The sequence below is a fragment of the Oryx dammah genome, unplaced genomic scaffold (genome assembly GCF_014754425.2).
Source record: "Oryx dammah isolate SB20612 unplaced genomic scaffold, SCBI_Odam_1.1 HiC_scaffold_27, whole genome shotgun sequence".
Lineage (NCBI taxonomy): Eukaryota > Metazoa > Chordata > Mammalia > Artiodactyla > Bovidae > Oryx > Oryx dammah.
The window spans coordinates 8,552,523-8,569,075 of record NW_024070211.1 but is presented as its reverse complement, the minus strand read 5'-3'; positions in this window follow the sequence as shown (position 1 = coordinate 8,569,075).

The following is a 16,553-nucleotide window of genomic DNA, read 5'->3' as shown; positions in this document are numbered from 1 at the left end:
CTCAGGCTTTCACGGAGGCAGCGCCCGCGGCCCCGCCTCCCGCCGGGCCACGCCCTCGGGCCACGCCCACTGCGCGCGCCCCGCCGTCCGCCGCCGCCGCGGCGCCGCAGCCTGGCCAGTTGGCCTGGCGACCCGGGGTGGGGAGTGTGCTGGGGCCTAAGCCCGAGTCCGGGAGAGGGCCCGGGACTCCAAGCCACGCCCCCTCCCTCCAAGGGCCGGCGCCGCCGCGCACACGCCCCCCCCCAGCCCACCAGCACCAATGGTCCAGCTGCGCGGGGTTGGCGAGGGCGGGGGGTGGAGAGCGGCGCGAGGTCATTGGCTGCCTCGCAGGGATCCCCGTTGGGCTGCGGCCCCCCATTGGTTAGTGCCCAGCATTCGCCGGACTGGGAGCGACCGAGACACCCCCCCACCTCCGCCCCGCTTCTTGCCCCCACCGGCGCGGCTCAGGTTGTTGGTTCCCTGGAGCGGGCAGGGGACCCAGGCGGTCTGCTAGGGCTCTGGCGGCCGTTCGGTAACCTCACTCACCCCCTCAGTGCCAGTCCAGAATTGTCAGGGAGCCGGGAGCTTGCCCGGGGGTCCCAGAGCTTCCGCGGGAGCCGTGGAGGTGCTGCTGTGGCCGGCTGTGAGGAAGGGCTGGCTGAAGCCCCCAGCCAGGGAGCTGTGGCCACGGTTGGGCTGGGTTCAGGCAGGGTTTCCACCGGACGCCGCCCCCCCCCCCACCGCCCCCGCACTGGCAGAACACAACTCTGCCTTCCTTTTCCTATGGCCCGAAACCAGGCCGGGGCCCCTGGGTGGGGCAGGGAGAGACGCTAACCGCAGCGGAGTGTAGGGCAAGGAAGGAGAAAGAACCCTGGTCGTGTGCGTAGAAGACCACACACGTCATGTGACATGCGTACCCAGATGCCTGCGTGTGTTTATGTGCACGTGTGTGCTTCTATGCCTAGATGCAGATGCACTCGGAGATTACATGTGGGTGTGTACCTGCACACAAACTTGCGCTTAATTTAGGTAGAAGCGATTTACCAAAGCGCATGTAGACGTATATGCATATTGTACAGGTACTAATTTACATAGTAGTATAAATAGTGACACGTACACACATACCCACATGATACACAACAGGTCCAAGAAACACACACGTGTACACACTACCAGACATAGAGACACAGGAGTCTCCACCCCAAGGCCCTCACCCTTTCCTCCCTTCTTCTCCTCCTGTTAAACCTAACCCAAGGCAAAGAAACTGTGCTGTGTGGGTCTTTCATGCAAAACACTTTATAGAGACAAATAACAGCAGAGGGAGAGACAAATTAAGAGGTGTAATAGGCAAGAGGGAAAATATCCGCTTTTAGCTGCAATTTAAAATGAAATGCAGCGTTGATGAGACAGAAAATACTGCAGGGAGGCCTTTAGGACAGAAGCGGCCCAGGCGGGCTCTCACCCTCGTAAATCTTGCTTCTTCCCTGAGGCCTGTTACCGGTGGGACTCTGACATCCTTCTGCCTCTGGCCAGGCCACTGACAGCAGACCCTCCCCTGATGTTTAAATGCCTTTGGCATGTCAGTTTCTTTCCGTTGAAAATAAAAGAGTGCTCTGGGTAACAGGTGCAAATATTTTGGTCACTGGAGATACATAGTTTCTCCCCACCCTACAAGCACACCCAACTTAAAAATGTGAAGTGCCAGTTGAGGTGTTTCGGTCTCTCATGAGTTTGACTGGCAGGAGTCAGGTGCCTGGAACCAGCTGTGAACATCAGACACAAGCATGTGGTCTGCTTGGATGCAGGAGCCCAGAGATCCGGCCAGGCTTTTGCTGATCTCCAATGCCCAAGCATCTCCCTACTGGGACCCACCTTGGGCAGAGGGAGGCTTGTCTTTGGAGAATCAGACAGGAAGACAGCAGGCACTGGAGGCACCCCACAGCATATCACATTGAGAGTGCAGGGGAAGTCACTGTTCAGTCCCCTGAGAAGGGAGGACCCAGGAGAAGAGGAGGAGGGTTGGTAGAGTCTCAGAAGGCTATTTGAACTAGATCCTCACTGTGATTGTGACACAATGACCAATCTCTGGTATGCTGGTGAGCTGGGGTAGAAAGTGAGGCTACAACAGGATTCCACAGACAGCCTACAAAAAAAAAAAAAAAAAAACCAGAGCCTGGGGGGGACAACTCCATTTCAAACCGATGTCATATTGGTGATTTCAAGACATTGGTGATCCCATAACCTATAATCTCCCTAGCAAGCTTTGGAAGGAATGATGCTAAAGCTGAAACTCCAGTACTTGGCCACCTCATGCGAAGAGTTGACTCATTGGAAAAGACTCTGATGCTGGGAGGGATTGGGAGCAGGAGGAGAAGGGGATGACAGAGGATGAGATAGCTGGATGGCATCACCGACTCGATGGATGTGAGTTTGGGTGAACTCTGGGAGATGGTGATGGACAGGGAGGCCTGGCGTGCTGCGATTCATGGGGTCGCAAAGAGTCGGACACGACTGAGCGACTGAACTGAACTGAACAAGCTGGCTGAGGGCCCATCTGGAGGTCCCATCCCATGGGAACCACGTGTGGCTTGTTCACCACTCTAACTGCCCCAAGTCGTAACTACAATATCTGGCACATGAGTGCTGTGTTTGTTGAGTAATGAATGCATAGGTGTGGGAGTGGATGCCCATTTCACAGATGAGGAAACTAACGCTGAGGGGAGAGAATAATAATGAACCAACATTTTCAATGTGCTGAATACATGTTGCTTCATTTACTTTCAGAACATTCTAATGAGGTAGATATTATTATTAACAGGCTCATTTTACAAATAAGAATACTAAGGCTAGAGAGAGATTTAGGATAAGTTTAAAAGTATCTTTCTCAGTTCAATTCAGAAACTCAAGTGGGACTGGGAACAGAAATAAATAGCGTTTTAAAATCTGTTCTGTCAACAAATATTTACTGAAATTAGATACGAGGTATTGTACTGGTCTCAGGTTGGTCAAAGATGAGCAAAGCATGGTCCCAGTTATTATGCATTCATTCTCAGTAAAGAGCTATTTACTCAACACCCATATGTGCCAGGGGCTGAGGAAAACAGCCCTAAGGAAGGCAGATGTGAAGCCTGACTTCAGGGAGCTTCTTGTCTAAAAGGCAACAGGAACCAGTTCAGCATCGGGAAGAGAATCACCATGCTGGACCCTGTGCTGAATGCTTTGCTCTCATCCTGTCTGCTATCACAATGGCTGTCTCTGAAAGATTCCCAGCTTCAGAGATCGGGAAACTCAGGCTCCGGGACGTGAAATGACTTGATCACACAGGGAAAAAATTCCACATATAAGAGAAAACCAGATTCATCCAGTGCTGGGATCTGTGCTCTTTCTGTTAATAATACTAATAGTAACTAAGCTTAATGGGGCACATAGTATGTGCCAAACCCTTAAAATCGCACAGAGATTTTAAGGATCTTACCCAATGTCACACAGCTGGGAAGTAGCAGTAGAGAGATTCGAACCCAGTTGGTCAGTCTCCAGAGCCCTCAAGTCTTTCAGAGTCTATTGTTTCCCTTTTACAGTGCCAAGAGAGCAGGTGCTTGTAGGAAGTCAGAGCTGGGAAGGAACATTGGCCTCAGGCAGAATTTTCACAGGCTTGTTGGGAGGATTATATGAGTTCACTCAGCCATTCAGTAAGTATGTATTGGGTACCTGCTATGTTCCACGCAATATACTAGGCTTTAGTGAAATAATGAGGAGCAAAGATGGATACATTGTTCCCATCATGGAGATTGCAGTTTTAAGGGGAAGAGGAGTTTAAATAAATAATCTCCCAAATAAATCTGCAAGCTGAGATAAAAGTGAGTGATGTTGCTCTAAGAATGGCAGATCTGGACCTAGACTGGGGTTGAGGGAGAAGTGGTCAGGGAAGACATCCTCTAAGAGGAACTGCCTAAGCCAAGAGTGATGGTGAGAGCACCGAAGCTGAGAGACAACATACGCGCAAGTCTTGGGGTGGAGAGAATATGCCAACTTTTGAGAACAGACTAGTCAGTGTGTCTGGAGCAGAGAGAGTGAAAGGGAAAGACAGGAAGCATCACTGAGTGATTTCGGGGGGAGCAGGAATGTGTGTGTAGGGGTGGGTGGGTGGGTGGATTCCGATTAACATTTTTAAAAGGCTACTGTAGCTCATTGAAAACAGAATGGAAGGCAGGAATGAATGAAGTGGGCGCCTTTCAGAGGATATTGCAATAGCCTATGGTGGCTTGGATTGGGAAAGTGGGAGAAGGACAGGCCCACAGGATCCAAATCGTACTCAGAATCTAGAACTGAGAGGACTGGGTGAAGGCTTGAGATTGGACTTGGATAGATAGGGAGATGGCTGCAAGGATTCCCAGGTTTCTAACTTGCCAGGGGACAGAGGTAGTTGTTGAGATGGGAGCAGTGAATTTTGCTGTAAGAAGCTTTGCATCTGCTCACTGAGAAGCTCCTATGCAGATGGTGCAGAATCCGAATCTCATACAGTCATTGTTATGAGTTAGTCGCTCAGTCGTATTCCACTCTTCAATTCCATGGATTAGAACCCACCAGGCTCCCCTGTCCGTGGAATTCTCCAGGCAAGAATACTGGAGAGGACTGCCATTTCCTTCTCCAGGAGATGTTCCCGACCCAGGGATTGAGTCAGGAGACCCGACCTGGGTCTCCTGCATTGCCGGCAGATTCTTAGAGATAAAGCTAAGTTGAGCCAAGAAACAACCTTCGGGCAGCTTCCTTAATGGTCTCCAGACAAATTCAACATGAGCAAGACAGGGACTGGTGTCTGAGGGGCTGCTGGGTATCGGGTGAGAGCACACCAGGTTGGTCCAGAGATAAAAGGGCCTGTAGCTGTCTCAGGTCCTCTCCCGCAGGCTGCAGATACCTTGCTGTGCAGGGGGTGGCCAATTTCAGGGTCACAGAGCCAGAATATCTGTTCTCACGCTCATAAAGGTTTCCTTTCAACTCTTCTTTCTTGAGTCCCCAGTCCTGAGGAGGCCCAGTCAGCCAGTCAGAAGCAAGGGCTCTCAATGGTGAGCAATTTTGCACCCAGGGAACACTGACCATGTTTGGAGATAATTGTGGTTGTCACAACTGGGGAAGGCATGCTGCTGAAATCTAGTGGATCAAAGTCAAGGATGCTATCAGACATCTTCCAATGCACAAGATAGCGCCCCCCTGCCCCTAAATTGCCCTGTCCCAATGTCAGCTGGGCCAAAGCTGAGAAACCTTGGCTTAAAACCAAGGCTTTGAAGTCAGAGATGCCTGGGTTTGAATCCTAGTTTTGCCACACATTAGCTGGTTTTTCTTGGACAACAACTTATCTGGCCTCTCTGAGCCTCAAGTTCTCCATCTGTCAAGTGGGATGAATAGTAACACAGACCTCAGAAAGATGATGTGAGGATTACTTGAGATAACTGGTCACAAAGAGCCCGAAGCAAATGTTACGCTCATGAGCAGAGTCCCGGCTGAACTTATTTTTGATCTACTTCCCAAACTAAGTCCTTGGTATGCTAGACAAGGGAAAGCAGGGTGGTAGGAACGCAGACCCTGGGACTTCCCTGGTGGGCCAGTGGTTAAGAATCTGCCTTCCAATACAGAGGACATGGATTCAATCCCTAGTCAGGGAACTAAGACCCCACATGCTGTGGGGCAGCTAAGCCCACGTGCTTAGCTAGAGAAGCTCGCATGCCACAACTACTGAGCCTGCACCCTTGCGAGTTCGTGCGCTGCAATGAGCAGCCCACACACCTAAACGGAGATCCAGTGCAGCCAAAATAATTTAAAAAAGAAAAAGTAAAAGGAACAAGGACCCTGGAGTCAGAGCACCAGTCTGGACTCCATCTCCTACCACTAGCAGGACGCTGGGGAAATTGCTCATCTCCTGAAGCACCCGTTTCCTCATCTGTGAAATGGGGATGATCACACAGGGTGGTTATGGGGACTAAAGGAGCTAATTGTACATATCTTAGTACAGAGTCGGGTACATAGTGAGCACTGGATAAGTGGGAACCAATGTTACAAAAGAATTAGTGCTGCCGCATTTCTTGCTTGGAAAATCCCATGGACAGAGGAGCCTGGTGGGCTGCAGTCCATGGGGTCGCTAAGAGTCGGGTACGACTGAGCAACTTCCCTTTCACTTGTCACTTTCATGCACTGGAGAAGGAAATGGCAACCCACTCTAGTATTCTTGCCTGGAGAATCCCAGGGACAGAGGAGCTTAGTGGGCTGCTGTCTATGGGGTCGCACAGAGTCGGACACAACTGAAGTGACTTGGCAGCAGCAGCAGCATTTCCCCGTAGCAAACAAGCTACGGAGCAAACTGAAACTTTGTAAGTCAAAGTTTCCAGGGAAGTTCTGATTTCAAATACTCTGTCCATGGTCCCTCCGATGTTCATTTCAAAAAATATGGCCTCTACCTGGATTATAATAATAGTGCTATTGGTGCAGTCCTCTTGTACTAAGCACTGCTCGGGCCACCCCCTCCTCTCTAGGAGTTTCTAGATCACCCAGCTCAAAGGAAGAATGCTGCACGCGTGAAATCTAAGGATCAAGATGCCTGTAAGTAATTTGCAGTTAGAGGCAGAGCAGAGGTTGGCTCTTGTCAGTACTTGAGAATCCCAGCTGAGGCCACTTCCACACATATAATAAGGGTTCTTCTCACTTTCACAGCCGTGGGTTACATTTACCTCACTGAAGTTGTGAGGGTTAAATGAAATAATCCACGTTAATGTCTTAGCAGAGTGCCTGACATATCGCAGGATCTAAATGTTAGTTATTCTTATTTATGGTACTGGCACTTTTAAAAGGAAGGTAAAATAAATATCTTTGAATCTCATTAAAGTACACTTCCAAAAGCTTACACTCCTAAGCCCCACAAAGCTAGAAATGAAACACAATCTTTAAAATGTAATCCTGGCATAATTTGGTCATCTGGTTCTACTTACTAATATCAGGGAACCTTTATCTTGTTTGATGTGTGTGCATCTCTGTTTCTCAATGTCCAGAGGTGACTGAATTTCCAGATTCTATCTGTCCCTCTGGGATTAGGAATGTAAGCAGGAACTGTTGGGACCACAGGAACCAAACAATCATGGGGAGTTCCCTCATAACCTTATCCATTATGTCATTCAAATGATTTCTAGAACCAGGTCAGTAAGCCAGAGTGGCACAACAACATCAAAGTTACAGCCTTGACTCTCATAGACCTGCATATGAACCCAAGTCCTGCCAAGGTTACCAGGGGCTATGTAACCTTGAGTGGTCATCTCATCTGTTTGAGCCTCAGATTCCTTGGCTATAAAATAGCAATGAAAATAGTACTAAATTCAGTATATGTTAAATGTTAGTATTAAAAGAAATAAAGAAAAGCAAGTTCAGTTCAGTCCAGTCGCTCAGTCGTGTCTGACTCTTTGTGACCCCATGAACTGCAACACGCCAGGCCTCCCTGTCCACCACCAACTCCCGGAGTCCACCCAAACCCATGTCCATCAAGTCGGTGATGCCATCCAGCCATCTCATCCTCTGCCGTCCCCTTCTCCTCCTGCCCTCGATCTTTCCTAGCATCAGGGTCTTTTCCAATGAGTCAACTCTTCACATCAGGTGGCCAAAATATTGGAGTTTCAGCTTTAGCATCAGTCCTTTCAATGAACACCCAGGACTGATTTTCTTTAGGATGGACTGGTTTGATCTCCTGGCAGTCCAAGGGACTCTCAAAAGTCTTCTCCAACACCACAGTTCAAAAGCATCAATTCTTCAGTGCTCAGCTTTCTTTATAGTCCAACCCTCAAATCCATACATGAACACTAGAAAAACCATAGCCTTGACTAGATGGACCTTTGTTAGCAAAGTAATGTCTCTACTTTTTAATATGCTGTCTAGGTTGGTCATAACTTTCCTTCCAAGGAGTAAGCGTCTTTTAATTTCATGGCTGCAATCATCATCTGCAGTGATTTTGGAGCCCAGAAAAATAAAGTCAGCCACTGTTTCCACTGTTTCCCCATCTGTTGACCATGAAGTGATGGGACCGCAAGTTAGCAGGCTGATAAGTGAAAGAGAAGAAAGATTGGGGTTTGATGCAGAAGTTCTATTAATTATCTTACTTGTCCCAAGTCCCAGCTCTGCCATTTGACTGTGAGAGCTGGGCAGACCACTCACCTCTCTGAGCTAGTTTCTTCATCCATAAAAGAGGGGCCCGTGAAACCCCCATGGGCTTCCCAGGTGGCTCAGTGGTAGAGAATCTGCCTGCCAATGTAGGGGACACAGGAGACCGGGGTTTGATCCCTGGGTCGGGAAGATCCTCTGGAGGAGGAAATGGTGACTGACTCCAGTATTCTTGCCTGGAGAATCCCATGGACAGAGGAGCCTAGCCGGCTACAGTCCATGGGGTCGCAGAGTCAAGACACGACTGAAGTGACTTAGCACACACACATAATACCCTACATGAGATAACCAGTGGGCAGGCACTTTGTTAGTGACAAAGCAGAAAAGACATTTTTGTTGTGGTTATTACCCATTTTGAGAAAGAATTTTCACCATCTCATTAATATTTATTGAGCTTCAATCATAATTTTAAAAAAATCTATGAGGCTGTCTGAACTTTCCTATTCCATTCTACATTTTACCATCATTTAATTCTGTATGTTCTAAAGAAAGAAAAAAAGCTGGTAGAAACAAGCTTATCGCATCCAGTAAGGATTGCTGGAGCTCTGCCTCTGGGCACAGGGTAGGCTCGCCCTGCCCCCTTGTGGTTAAGTAAAGCCATGTGACTGGTTTTGGCCAATGAGCTGTGAGCAGAAGCGACAGGTGTCACTTCTAGGCCAGGACATTTAATCGGCAGTGCCATGCCCTCCAGAGCGCTGGCTTTCCCTCTAGCAAGGTGACTGACAGGGATCAAGGCGGCAGCTGCTCCATCAGCCAGAGTCCCTGTGTGAGTATAATGTGCAGAACCTTCTGCCCATCTGCTTTGGCTGCCCTGGCATGGAGCTAAGATGAGAAATTGATAGGTGTTGTGTTGAGCCGCTGAGACCACAGCGCTTTGAAAACATTTTTTTTTTCCAGTTTTCCTAAAGAGCTTTTTTTTTTTTTTAATTTATTTTTACTTTACAATTCTGTATTGGTTTTGGCATACATTGACATGAATCCACCACGGGTGTACATGTGTTCCCAAACATGAACCCCCCTCCCACCCCTGAAAACATTTTTAACTTCAAGAAATGTTTCAGGTTAGCTTCCACAGTATATTTTATGTAATCCCATATATCCAAAATAGTATCATTTCCATTATTATTTTAAAAATCAGTCATGAAATAGGCTACATTCTTTTTTTACATGTCAAGTCTTCATGATCCAGAGTGTGTTTAACCTTTATGGCACATTTCCATTCAGGTGAGCCACATTTCAGATGCGGCCACAAGCCCCGTGTGGCTAGTAGCCACTGGAGTGGACAGCACAGCCGTAATGGCGAATGGCCCTCATTTGGAAGCACTGTTCTAAGGTGCCTGAGCACATAAATCTTTATCCTGGTCCAGACGATCTTTGGAAAAGGAAATCCAGTGTCTTGTAAAATAGATTGTAAAAAAAAAATTAGATCCCTTTTAGCCTGCAGTCGGGGGAAGCTTTTCCTTCCAGGATAACTAATGCCATTTGATTCCCATTAGCTAATTCATTCCCTCTTGCTGCTACTGCTGCTAAGTCGCTTCAGTCGTGTCCGACTCTGTGCGACCCCATAGACGGCAGCCCACCAGGCTCCCCCGTCCCTAGGATTCTCCAGGCAAGAACACTAGAGTGGGTTGCCATTTCCTTCTCCAATGCATGAAAGTGAAAAGTCAAAGTGAAGTCACTCAGTCGTGTCTGACCCTCACCGACCCCATGGACTGCAGCCTACCAGGTTCCTCCGTCCATGGGATTTTCCAGGCAAGAGTACTGGAGTGGGGTGCCATTGCCTTCTCCTCCCTCTTATTCTTCCTCAAATTAAAAAAAAAGGGGGAAGGGCTTTCCAGTGGCCCAAGTTAAAAGTAAAGAGAACAATACAGCTTTTTAAAATGTTCTCAGCACCCACAGTATTCTAAGAGTAGACTCACTAAACCCCAGGTGGAGGTGAGGGTAGAGGAGCAGCTGATGCACTTTTTTCTTTTCTGCAGAAGATGACATGGAGGCTTCAAGGTGAAGAGGAATTGCGGGGGTCAGGGAGAGGTGGGAGGCTGGTGAGACTAAGGCATTAGAACTTGATCTCATACCCAGGGGTAGACAGGATCCCTTTTGACTCTGGATGTTGACTTGGGACCTATACTCAACGATCGAGGGTAAATGTTAATTCTTTATTTATTTATTTATTTATTATTATGTGTGTGTTGTTCTTATACTGCACCCATTGCTTAGAAAATTGGCTTCTTCAGTTTCCCAATATATCAGGAGCATTTTTCCATGAAATTAAATATTCTTCAACCTCATCATTCTGACAGCCAGATATGATTTTTTAAATTTTAAAGTGAAAGTCGCTCAGTTGTGTCCAACTCTTTATGACCCCATGAACTGGGAATTCTCCAGGCCAGAATACTGGAGTGGGTAGCATTTCCCTTCTCCAGGGGATGTTCCCAACCCAGGAATTGAACCCAGGTCTCCCACATTGCAGGTGGATTCTTTACCAGCTGAGCCACAAGGAAAGCCCATTTATTTTTTAAATGGGTAGACCATAATTTACCCAATCTGCTGGACAGTAAGGTCATTCCAGTTGTTAATTGTGTTTGTCATCCTTACCATCCCTCGTCTCCTTCAGAAGGTACGGTCAGAGGACATGTTTAGATGGAGGAAGGTGTGATCACTCCATGGCGTCCTTCTGGAAAACTGGGGTTTTGCCACATAAGATGCCAACTTCTGGCGGAGGTGGGGAGGGCACAGCCTTCTCTGAGCACTTCCAGGAGAGCTGTGTGAGGTGTAAAGAATGTTGGAGACAGAGGCTGCGGGTGACACCAGGTCCTGCCACTTATGAGCTCTATGGACCTCTTCTCCAAGCCTCTGAGAATGAGAACAATAATACTGGCCCTTTGGTGGCGTTGTGAAGGTTAAATGACACTATGAGTTCTGGCTAAATAAGGCAGATTGAGCGCACACATGTGGAGCCCTGCTCCATCCTGAGCCTCCACTAACACAAAGGCAAAGGGAATTTTTTTCCTTTGAAGGTGTGAAACCACAAGGATAATTAGTACAGAAGAAGAGATAACAGTAACAAAATTTGGAAGGCAGAAAAACCAGATTAGTGGGTTATAACTTGGGGCAGCCAAGAACTTTGAACCTTAAACTGCCAATGGAGAAAGCTGGAGGTAATTACACTACAGAACCCCCGCAAGGCTGTGATTACCTACAGGGCCAAGGAGCAGACGGGCTGAAAACAGGAGAGTGGGTCCCTTCTCTTCCCCTGCACCCAGTTACTGCTTCTGAGAGCCTGAGGTGGGTGGGAGGAGCCTGTCCCTCTCATGGACACGCACAGCCCACTTGATGCCAGGCCCCCGGTGCCCATAGTGAAGGCAGGATGGCGGGCACAGATACCTAGCAGAAGCCGTCTGTTCTGGGAAGGGGACTCTGCAGGAGGCACTAGAAAGGCCGGTGGCCGTGGAGAGTTAGGAGGAGCAAGGAGCCTGGAGCAGGAAGGGCTGGTGGCCAGAACATTTGCTCTGACCGCCCAGCTTAAGACAGGGGCCCTGTGGGACCTCCCTTCCAGGGGTTAGGACTCTGCCTCCAGTGCCGAGTTTTATCCCTGGCCCGGGAACTAGGATCCCATGTGCTGCACAGCATGGCCAAAAAACTTTAAAGATGGGGCCTCTGAGGCGTGAGAAGACAGGGCCTGTCCCCAAACCCGTATTCTTTAGCCTGTCCCCGCCACCTTCCTGGCCCCTGCTCTCTCCGTGCTTCCCTTTCTCCACCCAGGTGGACAGTGGCCTCCTCCGGGCTCCGCTCCAGGTAGGGGGTGCCCTGCTCAGCCTGGAGGTGGACCCAGGATCCCCAGTTTGGGACCCTCCCGCTCCCCCATCAGGCCATCCCCCACCCTCTGGCAGCACTACGCCCCTTTCCAGGAAATCACCACTGAATTCTGTTCTCAGAAAGTCCTCCTCCCAACTGGATGTTAAAAAAATGTGCTTATAGGGCTCCAACCCTTGCAGAGGCAAATGTACTTCCTGAACTATCTGAAAAGAAACAAGGTTCCAAAGATCAAAGGACTGCGGCTGTAACAGGGGAAACCTCCGCAGTGGGCCAATCAACTGGACAAAGGAACCCCGCTAGATCTCACCTGCAGAGGGTCAGTGTTCCCCCCACATAGAAAATGTCAAATATGCTGAAGGCAGCAGGTGGGAAAAGGTCTTCCTGGACCTGTCTGCTCTCCTGGAGTCAACTGTCTTTGGCAGAAGCATGAAGTCTGTGCTCTCACGGGACAAGGGCCAGGGTATTTCAGTATCATGATTTACCAAATAAAAATACAGGAGGTCCCATTACATTTGAGTTTCAGATAAACAACAAATGATTTTTACTATAAATATGTCCCACAGAATCATTTTGGACTTGCATATACCAACAGATTGTTTGCTGATTTATCTGGAATTCAAGTCCTGTGTTGTACCTGGGAGCTCGACTTGCCCCCCAGCCCAGTGTCTGGCACATACTAGGTACTCAGTGAAGGAGAGATTTGTTTGAGCTTTGAACTGGATGAGAAATCAAAATATTTTATTTCACTGGGTCAAAGTGGACTTTCTAATTACTGGAAGTGAGTTTTAATTACCAAAATGAAACTGTTATTTTGCCCCAAAGGGACCAAAAAGTCATGGATCTGCCTGATTATTATCAGGAGTCAAGAGAGGGAAACCACCTTTGACAGAAGAAATTTTCAGGAGGAGGAGAAAAATAAGATCATTTCTTCTTTATACCTCCTCAATTCCAGCCCACTAAATCCATTCACTCAACAAATACTTATTGAGTGCCTGCTATGTGCCAGGCACTGTACAGTAAACAAGGAGAATTGATTACTATGATCATTCTTGGTATTGCCTCTGTTTGATAGCAGAGGAGAACTGAAGTCCAGAGAAGTTAGGTGACTTGCCCAAGGTAACACAGCAGACAAGTAGAGAACTGGGATTAATGTACCTGGTACCTGAGTCCTTGCTCTCGCCATGTGTGATGCTGTAGAGGAGTGGGGAACAGAAGGTAGAAGGAACTAGTTAGGTAAAGGCCACATAGATTACCAGCAGTCCCCGAACCATTATAATTCAATCTCCTAAATATCACTGACCATCCACTTTGCTCCCTTTCAACCACTAAACCCCACTTCCCACTCCACTTCCCAGTCCAAACCACCTTCAGCTTCCAGCCCCAATAGCATCCTTCATCTCTGGGCTGGCTCACCTGTCTGGATCCCCCTCCAGGCTGTTTTCCGCACAGCAGGCAGATGATCTGGGTGAAATATAAATGCGATATGCTGTGCCTAGTCGCTCAGTCCTGTCCAGCTCTTTGTGACCCCATGGACTGTAACCCGCCAGGCTCCTCTGCCCATGGACAGAGGATTCTTTACCAGCCGAACTGCCAGGGAAGCCCATAAATGCAACAGTGTCACCTTTCTACCCAAAATCTTTCTACAGTTTCCCACTGCTCTTAGGAGGAAAGCAAGACTCCTGACCGTGGCTTACCAGGCTCCCCATAATCTACTCCTGACGACTTCTCCAGCTTCATCTCACTTCCTCTTACTCCATCTGCTTGTACAAGTCAGTATTTGGGTTTTCTGTTGCTGCATGGAGAGTCACCCCAAACTGTAGTTCTCTCATGATTCTTGCATTTGGCGAGGCTCAGCTATGTGGTTCTTCTGGGGCTGGAGCCAGCTGGAGGCATGACCGGGATGGGCTTCCAAGATGGTCACTCACATGTCTAGAAGTTGATGCTGGCTGTTGCCTGCGGAACTCAGTTCAGTTCAGTTGCTCAGTCATGTCTGACTCTTTGTGACCCCATGGACTGCAGCACTCCAGGCTTCCCTGTCCATCAGCAACTTCCTGGCACTTGCTCAAACTCATGTCCATCGAGTCGGTGGTACCATCCAACCATCTCATCCTCTGTCATCCCCTTCTCCTCCTGCCTTCAGTCTTGCCCAGCATCAGGGTCTTTTCCGATGAGTCAGTTCTTCACATCAGTTGGCCAAAGTATTGGAGCTTCAGCTTCAGCATCAGTCCTTCCAATGAATATTCAGGCCTGATTTCCTTTAGGATGGACTGGTTTGATCTCCTGGCAGTCCAAGGGACTCTCAAGAGTCTTCTCCAACACCACAGTTCAAAAGCATCAATTCTTTGGCTCTCAGCTTTCTTTATGGTCCAACTCTCACAGCCATACATGACTACTGGAAAAACCATAGCTCTGACAAGATGGACCTTTGTCAGCAAAGTAATGTCTCTGCTTTTTAGTATGCTGGCTGCATTCCGTGGGGCTGCAGAGTTGGACACAACTGAGTGACTGAGCACACTTAAGCAGTAAGCAAGGCAGAAGGCACCTGGACTCGAGTGGCCTGACTCCAGAGCCTGTTCTTAACAGGTGATGATGTTATGCAAACAGAGTTTACCTGTATTAAAAGGCTGGGGGCAGGGCATAAAGCTGACCTGCAAATAGGCAAGGATGATGCTTCAACAAATGTTGATGAGCCCAGAAAACTCTGAGATTGATGGAAGGTGCAGGTGAAAGGGTCTCAGGACAAGGTTGGTGCTGTGGAGATGGCCCCCCACTCCTGGAGAATGTCGACAGGTTGCCTTTCAAATACAGCTGAGCTAGAGGAGTCCACAGAGCCCTGGCACTGCCACCCTCCACCAGGGAGCAGAGAGCAGCATGTACTGTGTGTCAGGGAAGGGCAGCATCTCGTGTCTGTCCCAAGAGGGATTATCACTTTCAGTGACAAGGCCCACAGTCACAGTGGACAAAATGTGCTCAGCACCCATAACCTTAACAGGCAGGATTTTGTAGAACAAGGAGACACTGCCAAGGAGAGGGGACCATCATCAAAGAGGGGCTAGGGGTATAATTGGTACCCCTACCTGCCTCCTCTTGGCAACCAGATCCTGGTGAAGGGAGCCAAGGAATCCAGAGGACCGCAGTTGATTTTTTTAATGTAATACGTCCTCAGTCCATTAGCAATGATTGTGATCATTTGCCCTCCCGAAGCTGGGTCTGGGAATTCCTGGGACAGCAGCATAGCTTTACCTATTCCTTGGCCACCAGAACTCAGGTCCCTCTACAGTCAGCAGATGCTCAGCAAAGGAAAAAGACACATTCACCGTGGATGGGCAGGTTTTACAATGTGAGAGGAGAGAGGGGATAACATTTGATTGATTGGCTTGTTCAGTTTTCTTAGCCATCCCCCCCCCCCATTTAGTCTTCCATACCCTACTTCCATTCAAAGATATCTGAAAGGTTTATAGTGAGACTCTGTGGAAATTGTATCACCGGTCATGTATAGGGTTATTTTGTTGTTATGAAATAATCTTAGAAGAAACCCAGATACAGTTTGAAGTAACTCCGCCTTTCATAGTAAGAAAGATGTTTTCTTTGAGTCCTCTTCGAATCTTTCTGGTTATCTAGTTAAGGAGAAAGTCCCCTCTTGGTGCTATCTCATCTTAACATCTTGCTGACACGTTAATCCTCCTTTTTAACAAGAGAAGGTAGACTTGGGATCAGCCTGTAGCAAGTGGTGAAATGGAACATCATTTCATTTTCATTCGGTTTAGTTTTACCGTGAGTTTGTGTGTATGACACAAATTAGGATAGTTTACAAACGGTTTCCCTTTTAAATGAATGTGTTTAATTACAGGGACTCAGTACAGGTAAAGTATTAAGTGAACAGTATTTATCACGAGGACAAGAGATGCAGGGTATGGCAAAGATCCAGAGATTATGAATGTTTAGAAAACACCAGAATGCAGAAATATGATCTGGTCATGTCACTTCCTGGCTTAATGTCTGCATGGATCCTTCCTAAGCGGACCCCTGCCCACCACCCACTCTCGTCTGTGCCTGTCCCCCTCCCGACTCTGATCCAGACACACAAAACTTTTTTACATTCCATCAACTTTCCAGGCTCTCTCTCGCCTTCAGGACTTTAACCCTTTACTTGCCTCTGCCCAGAACTCTCTCCTCCTCCATCCTAGATGGAGAATTCCTGCTCAGAACTCAGGTCTTGGTTAGATGTGACCTCATCCAAGAAGTCTTCTGTCATCCTCCCGGCAGGGTTCTTTGCCTTTCCTCACTGCCCTGCCCCCAGCATCCCATGTCTTCACCACCTCACTCAGCCCAGGACGCATAACTGCCTGGTTGCTGCCAGTGCTGCCTAATAGAAGGGGAGCCACTTGAGAAGACAGTCTGTCCAATTCACCCCCACTTACTCATTCAGCAGCGTGCTGAGTGCCTAGTTAAGGGGCCAGGTGCTGTTCTAGGAGACATAGCAGTAAACAGCACAGAAGAGCCCCTGTCTTCATTCTAGAGGGGAGAGTTGGACAAAAATAAATAAATAATGCTTTAAAAGCCGT